Source organism: Lithobates pipiens, unplaced genomic scaffold, assembly GCF_037356315.1.
Source record: "Lithobates pipiens isolate NorthernLeopardFrog02 unplaced genomic scaffold, aLitPip1_a1.2 Scaffold_19, whole genome shotgun sequence".
Lineage (NCBI taxonomy): Eukaryota > Metazoa > Chordata > Amphibia > Anura > Ranidae > Lithobates > Lithobates pipiens.
The window spans coordinates 200,120,525-200,129,939 of record NW_027507764.1 but is presented as its reverse complement, the minus strand read 5'-3'; the positions used below and the strand labels follow the sequence as shown (position 1 = coordinate 200,129,939).

General features: G+C 42.8%; 1 protein-coding gene across 4 annotated transcripts in view; it reads right to left on the bottom strand.

The window, feature by feature from the left end:
* BBS9 (Bardet-Biedl syndrome 9) overlaps window positions 1-9,415 on the bottom strand; it is a 572,212-nt gene that overhangs the window by 114,639 nt on the left and 448,158 nt on the right. The gene's annotated exons all lie outside the window — the stretch shown is intronic.

Here is a 9,415-nt window from a genome sequence, read left to right as displayed (position 1 = left end):
CAGGTCTTGAAGAATAAAATTCTCCAGTGTACTGAGATAAGATAAGGTCAAGCCTGCTCTTTTAAAGCAAAATCAGTCACCTGTATGACCTATTAAAGCATACCCCTGCTAACCTAAAAATTATATGAAGGCCATATTGGGTAGTAATAACTACCACAGGGAATTTTGTTACGTGACCTCCAGAGGAAACATGAATTTGACACACTAAACTTCTCTAATATTTGTCTATTGTTCTTTGACATCAGTGCAGTAATAAACTTTCAACATGGATCACAGCCATGTATGGTTGTGTAAGACAAGTACGCAGATGTATACATATATAAAGAATAAAAATAAAAAAATAAAAATAAAAGATATTCAAGTGATCTTTTAATTTGTCCATGGATACATTGAGAAATATTGCATGTAAAAGTTAATTTCCTATGAGATTCAATAATCCTTACAAATAACAATACATCCCCTAAATGACAATAAAAAATCAAGATCTTCAGAACTACACAATGTAAGATATAAGTTGCTAAGACTGTAAGAAAATATACAATGAATTACACACCACGACTCTTTTAGTTTCTATGGTATTCAAAGCATCCCAAAATGCCCATTCTCACCTTCAATCACCATTCCACATTCAACAGAGTGGGTGTTCTAAACCCAGTTCACTACCATTGATTAATTATTGGTCTGTAAGAATTCACAGACCAGTAACAGACAGAATATTAGCAGGAAAAAGCATGTCCCTTAAAGCGACCCTGTCATTCTTCTAAAAAAAAAAAGAAGAAAATCAGGGAGTTGCACCCTATAATAGAACATTAAGCCCTGGTTCACACCAGTGCAGCTTTGAAATCATCCGACTTCAGTTCGATTTCAAAGATGCAGATCAGTGCAATTTGGATCTATGGTTTCACTGTGGCTTGCTACTTCATTTAACCACCTCAATACTGGGCACTTTCACCTGTTCAGCTTTCTGTGCTCTCGCACTTTGAATGACAATTACTCAGTCATGCTACACTGTAATCAAATTACATTTTTATAATTTTTTCACACAAATATAGCTGTCTTTTGGTGGTATTTATTCACCACTGTTTTTTTATTTTTTGTGATATAAGCGAGAACAGAGTGAACATTTGTAAAAAAAAAAAAAAAAAAACTACTTAATGTGATTGTAGCCATATTAGTGCAATTGTGACAGAGAAAATTGAGTACTGTCCGTGATACTTTTTTTATTTGCACTAACATACAATTTTTCAGGACAAGCTTTCGGGGTATGTCCCCTTCTTCAAGGTTCCTTCTAAAAAAAAAAAACAATATTTTCTACTTTCTGTTTTACAAGAAATCCAATAAAATCTAATTTCGTTATGAATTTTAAGCCAGGATGTATTCTACTACATGTCTTTGGTAAAAAAAAATCCAGATAAGTGTATGATAATTGGTTCATGTAAAAGTTATGGTGTCTACAAGCTATGCTACGTATCACTGAAAATGGATCAATCCTGATGTACACTCTATGAAGTATAATGAGTCTTTTGAACATTTTTTTCCACAAGTTTTTGGAAAATGTGGAAAGAAAAGGAAAACCTTTTTTTTTTTACACAAAGTTGTCAATTTTATAAGATATTTCTAACACAAATCATGTACATAGCAAAAATGATGCCCCAAAATACATTCTGCTACTCCTGAGTATGGCAATACCACATGTGTGAGACTTTTCCACAGCCTGGCCACATACAGAGGCCCAACATTCAAGTAGCACCATCAGGCATTCTACAGGTATAAATTACACATTTCCTGACTACCTATGACATTTTTGAAGGCTCCCGAAACTCCTCGTTAGGATTCTGTCCTCCACCATTTCCATTTCAGAGCCACTGCTTTCTACTGGCTCATACTCGCTATCTGAGTCTGATGGAGAGAGTTCCTGCTACTCTCTTCCGACATACTCTGGAGTATATGGAAAGCCTCCTCACTGCTGAATAATTTTTTAGCCATGCTGACAAATTACTGGGACAGATGTGGTAGATGATCACAGAAGTATGTGTGACAGATGTTGATCACTGGGACAGATTTGGCAGATGATAATGGACAGATGTGTGCAGATGTGCACCAGGACATGGCAGATGATCATGGGCAGATGTGTACAGATGTGCACTGGGGCAGATGATCACGTACAGATGTGTGCAGATGTGCACTGGGACAGATGTGGCAGGTGATCACAGACAGATGTGAAAGATGTTTACTGGGAGAGATGTGGCAGATGTTCACTGGGACAGATGTGGCAGATGATCACAGATGTGGCAGATGATCACAAACAGATGTGCACCATATGTGCACAGATGATCATGGACAGATGTGTGCAGATGAACATGGACAGCTGTGGCAAATGATCGAAGACAGATGTGGCAGATGATCATGGACAGATGTTCGTCAGATGTGCGCAGATGATCATGGATAGATGTGGCAGATTATCACGGACAGATGTGGCAGATGATCCCTGAGACAGATGTGGCAGATGATCACTGGGACAGATGTTCGCAGATGTTCAATGGGTCATCTAATTTTACAGGGACAGATGTTTTTCACTCTGTGGAGACACTAGCTAGGTGATCAGTGTGTAAAAAACAGCTCATACACACTGATCACCGGCTCGCAGCGCCGATCCACTCTTCTCCTCACTGACAGGCTCCATGTGAGGAGAAGGAGAGACAATCGCCTGGCAACAGCTCTCTATTTACATTACATGATGGCAGTGATTGGACACAGCCATTAAGTGATCAGGAGGGCCAATCACAAAGCCCTCCTGACGGAGATGCGGCATGTCCAGGGGACACAAGAGCATCAGGATCGAGCAACTGTGCGTGCAGGCGACCACGAAACCCCACTCCTTCTCAGAGATGTTCAGCAATGTCCACTCAGGACAAAATGTCCATCCAGCCATTTATATGCAGTGACCGGGTGGGAGGAGGTTAATAGAAGTCAATGCAAGTCACAATAAAATCACAAAAAAGTAGTGCAGGAACCTTTTTCAAAGTTGCTGCGACTTGAGTCATAACAATTTGAACTGTTCCATTGCTGGCAATGGGGTGTGACTTGTCCTGAGATTTTGAACTGTTAAATCACATGACAAATCGCACTGGTGTGAACCAGTGATAAGGGACCGAATTACCTTCTATAAGAATAATACATATATAGGTGTAGTCAGTGGTGGCTGGTGCTCCATTTTTGGGAGGGACCAGATGCATGGATTAGGGGGGCGGCATCCCTGCGCCCCTTATGGATGGGCCGCCACTGAGTGTAGTAGAAACAAAACCTTGTGACCTTTGCAAGATACTGTATATCAGTATATTTGTTCTTCAAGTCTTTGAACTATTTAGCAATGGATACCCTAATTTAAAGCACCTGAAGAACTCTCTCATCTCTTCCTTCTCTTATCTGGGACAAGCAAGAAAGAATCTGAATGTTTGCTTTTGGCAACAAAAAGAGTTCTTACTTTGGACACTTTCAATCATGCAAGCCAAATAAGATCTTAAAATTCTAAGAAAAAAAAAATTGCTAGCCTACTACTTCCTTGGACAGGTTTCAGAAAACCAATAAACGATCTGATGAAACAATACGAGAGAAAGCACACAGGTTAGGTGCACACAGCCAATCATTCATAAAAAAATAAAATCCTGACATAAATCCTCTCTTTTTATGTCTGCTGAAAGATAAAGAAAAGTAAGTCACAAAAAAAACAAAAAAAACCGAATGTTTGATAGGCAAAAAAACAGCCCCCATGTGGAATACAACTTTATATTCTTCCACTTTACAATGTGCTACATTTGTGTGATATCATGAGCTGTTAAAGCTGGAAAAATGTTTCCTATATTAACATTGTAAATTTGCTGTGCATATATATATACACAATACAAGGTAGAATACAAATGTTTTAAAGTTTTGTAGAAGTTATAGGAAGCCTTTAATGCATAAGATTGCAGACGAAGAACCACAGTGGAGATGTAATACCGTGCACACACGGTCAAACTTTCCGGCAGAAAAAGTCAGACGGAATCATTTCATCTGATATTCCGATCATATGTGGGCTTCATCTGACTTTTCTTTTTAAAAATTCTGACTGACCTAGAAATAGAACAGGTTTTAAATCAATTACTATCGGTAAAACCGTCCTTCTGAATGCTATTCCGACAGACCAAAAACAACACAAGGGCAGCTATTGGCTACTGGCTATTGAATTTCCTTTTTCTAGTCCTGTCTAAACAAACGGACTTGGTGTAATTGTGTGTGGGCAAGCCCATTTCAGCAGAATTCCGTCGGAAAGACCGTCAGAGTTTATTTTGACGGAACAACTGGTCGTGTGTACGTGGCATAAAGATCACCATCTAGCATTGTTGGAAACCCAACTCTGCTTGCACAGTCCAATCAAGAAACCTGACATTTCAGTTAAGTTTTAGTTATAAACTGATAGACTGCGGTCAGTCACCCTAGACCAGTGATGGAGAACCTCGGTACTCCAGATGTTTTGGAACTACATTTCCCATGATGCTCATGCACTCTGCAGTGTAGTTGAGCATCATGGGAAATGTAGTTCCAAAACATCTGGGGTGCCAAGGTTAAACATCAATGCCCTAGACCATGAAATGACTGCTATACATACATATTATGTTAAAGTAGATCTAAATTCAAATAGTAAAGATAGGGAACATCCACAAATGTTAAATGTGCCTAAGCAGTACACTGTAAATATTCCTTTTGTGTCAAATCCGTCTTAAAAAGTAGCAGCACTTTCTGATGCATCTGTGCTTAGGCTCTCCTGTTCCTAAAGACATATAGCTGTATATCTGCAGTGGGAGATCTTCAAAGGCACTGCTGCCTCTGACTGCTAGTCCCACCAGATTCAAAGTGAGGTTTGGAAATGTCTCTACTGTGATACTCACTTCTCTCTTGTTGGAGAGAAGACTTTATGTAAAGACCTGCAGTGCAAGGATCTCTATGCTTCTGCTCCACTCATTCTGTAAACATGTGCTTTCGGCACCTCTCCTGCGGCTTCTTGAATATTCCATTACCAGACATTAGTTGGCTGCTCTGGGAGAAAAGAAGCAAATCCCTGCCTCCACCAAGGTGGCTGCCTCCATACAGAGACAAGGTGCAGAACAAGCCATGGCAAGGCAGTAATGGGAAAAAGATCAACTGAAGGAAGCCTACATGCAATACCGGTGACTAGTCCTTTGTCCCTGCTTGCCTTTGTTGGGCAAAGCATTCACAGTTCAGATGCTTTTCAAACATACAGTATATGTAGATATGTCTTTATCTGCAATTAAAAGAGCATGTTTTGGTTAAATAGGTGTATTACTAGAAAATCTGTATTTTTGCTGGTTGTTATAGCTGGAGAAAAGCTGGTAAAACAGCCAAGTTTTAACGGTGTTTCTGAAGATGAGCAGGATGGAGATTTTGGGTTTTATTTTTATCAGTGGTTACACGAGTCAGCCAATTTTCTTGTGTTTAGGTTCTAAATTCCAAAGCCTTTACAGAGATAACATATCACTGTGCCACAATGGTCCTTGTAAAGTGTATTCACAAGGTAGCCTCTAACTAAATACTTTTGATCCCGGCAAGAATAGGTTCATCTGATCTATACCTGGCTGCAGCTGAATGACTTGCTTTGTTAGGAGAAAACTGTCTGCTGCATAATATGTCCATGGTTTGTAAGTAATAGAATGGCGCCAGTATGACAGTGCAGCACAAAATGTCACAGTGTAAACACTTTTTTGTTACAATGTTTTTCATTCTTTTAATGCTGCAGAATCAGCTCAGATGGAATTCCAGAGACCAATGGACACAGATTGTTTTCTGATAAAGCACAAAAACATTTAAAGAATCCTGATGAGACCTTTTATCACAAGCTTAGCTAGGTCACTGGATGTATTTAGTTGCTTTTTGTTACAATAATTCACTTTTTACAAGATACAGTCATTAAGTAAGGGAAAAAAAACTCTTGAAGTGGGAATTTGTAGTAGTGGCCCCTACTTAACACCTCTGACTCCCAGTCTTTAGCTGTATACATTTATATAAACAACAGTACGATTTTCAGCACCCTATTACTCGGGGCTTAAAGCATGTCTCCATTCTTTATCTTATCTTGATGAGAAAAAACTTTGAAAGACATCCCCTAGCATTTCTAGCCACAGCTATCTTGAGTAAGGGCAGATGATTCATTTATTTGCTTCCAGGAATCCATCAGCTCTTAACGCAAGTATGAAGGCAGGAGGGTGTGCTTAACTGAGAAAGCCCCTCCTCCCCTCTTCCAGATGAAAGAAAAAAAATGCCCATGAAGACTCCTGAGAAGTATGACATAATTTTGGCCTAGGCCAGAAGCAACTGAAGAAATGTAAAAAAAAAATAGGATTTTTTGTACTCATCGTAAATTCACCGACCGACACAGCTCCTCTCTGTAACAAATGGGTTGTTAGACTTATCACTAGGAGAATACTAGGCATAGTTGTAATACAATACTCATAACTCTTAGTTCCGCCCAGGGGAGCAGTCCCTTGGTTAACAACCCTCCCATCTGCAGACAGACCTCAGTACGTCAACAAGCAGTACAACGTAAAGATAAAAGGAGGGGCAGGTGCTGTGTCGGTCGGTGAATTACAGAGAAAAGGATTTTACGGTGAGTACAAAAAAATCCTATTTTCTCTTTTATTCACCGACCGACACAGCTCCTCTCTGTAACAAATGGGACGTCCCCAAGCAGTGTCAAAGGAGAGGTGGGAAAACAGCACAAAACTTCATCCAGCCTGGCAAGTGGGAACTAGTGAAACTTTACCCACAAAAAACAACAGTGCGTGGAAAAACCACCACAAAAAAAAACAGGGTATCCTCAACAGGAGTGATCATCCAAGACTGCACCAATCTGCGGAAGTAATGCAACAGTGCAATAACATGACAGTACTGTGTTTTTATCGAAAAACCAGGAAAAAGAGAAAATATATATTGCATATTCAATTGCAAAACTTTGCGGCCAAAACAGGCAGCATCAGATGCACTGAGGTCTACCTTGTAGAACTTGGTAAACATGTGGACAGACGACCAGGTTGCCGCTTTACACACCTGAGCGGCAGACGCTTGGTGTCAGAAGGCCCAAACGTTCTGATTGCCCTTGTGGAGTGGGCCGTGACCGGAAAGGGGGGCACCTGCCCCTTCAAGGTGTAGGCTTGTACTACAATCTGTCTGATCCACCTGGAAATGGTAGCTGACGAGACCGCCATACCTTTTTTTGGACCAGCCACCGAAACAAACAGTGAGTCTGACTTCTGTGGCAGACAAATACACCTTAAGAGCCCAAATCACATCCAGAGCGTGAACGGCCACCTCCTTAGGGTGCATCGGCTTAGGACACAGAGATGGCAATACAATGTCCTCATTGATATGAAAAGCCAAGACCACTTTCGGTAGAAAAGACAGTTGCGGACGCAACACCATCTTATCCTTGTGGATAACCAGATAAGGCGACTTGCAAGACAAGGACCGCCAGTTCAGAAACCCTCCTGGCCGTTGTGATGGCCACTAGGAAGACTACTTTCTGGGAAAGAGTCAACAAGGGAATGTCCCTGATGTTTTCAAATGGCGGTTTTTGAAGCGCTGACAACACCATGTTCAGATCCCAAGGGGGTAGCGGTGGACGCACTGGAGGGACTACATGTCGTACCCTCTGAACGAAGGTACTCACTAAGGAGTGAGATGCCAGGGGTGGCTGAAAAAAGACAGCTAAGGCTGAAATTTGCCCTTTAATGGTGCTTAATGCCAATTTCTGGTCTACTCCTTGCTGAAGAAACAGCAGGATCCTGGATATAGAAAAGGAGCGCATATGCTATCCTCTCTCCTCACACATGGAGATGTAGGCCTTCCAGGTACGATGGTATATCTTCCGAGAAGAAGATTTTCGTGCTCTCAACATAGTTGGGATCACCGAGTCTGACAGACACCGCTTCCTCAACACCTGGTTCTCAATGGCCATGCCGTTAAATCTAGCGATGGTAAAGCAGGATGGAGAATTGGACCTTGAGACAGAAGGTCCTCTCGCAGTGGCAGTCGCCAGGGAGCCTCTGCCACCAGATGCACCAGGTCTGCATACCAGGGATGCTGATGCCAATCTGGGGCAACCAGTATCACTGGGATCCCCTCGGCTGCCACTCTGCGAAGCAAACGTGGTAACAGTTTCAGTGGAGGAAAGGCGTAGACCAGCTGGTACTGATCCCACAGAGCCACCAGAGCGTCTGACGTGTCGGCCCACGGATCTCTTGTCCTAGACACGAATCTTGGCACCTTCCGATTGATACGGGAGGCCAGCAGATCCACGTCTGGTGTGCCCCACCTCAGGCACAGCAACTTGAATGTCTCCGGATGCAATGCCCATTCTCCTGGGTCCAGCATCTGTCGACTCAAATAGTCCTACCAGTTCTCCACTCCCGGGATGTAAATGGCCGACAGGGCCGGTACGTGTCGCTCTGCCCACCAAAGTATGTGAGCGACCTCCCGTGCAGCGGTTGAGCTTCTTGTTCCTCCTTGGTGATTGACGTAAGCCACGGCCGTGGAGTTGTCTGACTGGATCCTGATTGGACGCCCTTGCAGTCTCATCGACCATGTGGAGAGGCACAGCCTTATTGCTCTCAATTCAGGCAGATTAAATGGCAACTTGGATTCTTCCGTCGACCAGAGGCCCTAAACCGACTGAACCCCCATCACTCCACCCCAGCTGGATAGACTGGTGTCCGTTGTGATCACTGTCCATTTCAGAGGAAGGAACAATTTCCCGGACTGAATCACCGGGGACCTCAACCACCAGATCAGTGAGTCTTTGACTGGCTCACCTGGATCTGTCGATCCAGGGACAACTGAGATTTGTCCCATTTTGTTAAAATCTCCTTCTGCAGGACTCTGGTGTGGAACTGGGCGTAAGGTACTGCCTCAAAGGAGGCTACCATGAGTCCCAGTACTCGCATGCAAAAGCGGAGCGATGACCACTTGCTGTGCATCAGCAGTTTTACCATGGATCTGAGAGTCTGCAATTTGTCTGAAGGGAGAAACACTCTTGCTTCCCTGGAGTCCAGCAGCAAGCCTAGGTACCCCAGATGCTGGGTCGGCATAAGCACCAACTTCTTTAGGTTCAACAGCCACCCAAATTCTTGCAGGCTCTGCATGGTGATCGCCACATCCTCCTCTAATTCTGAGGTGGAAGATGCCCTCAGAAGGAGATCATCTAGGTATCCCACGATCGCAATCCCATGTTGCCATAGCAACGCCAAAACTGGAGCCATTACCTTGGTAAAAACTCGGGGGTCTGAAGCCAGACCAAAGGGAAGAGCCACAAACTGGTAGTGGGCTTCCCCGACTGCAAACCGCAGAAACTTTTGATGCCGGAGGC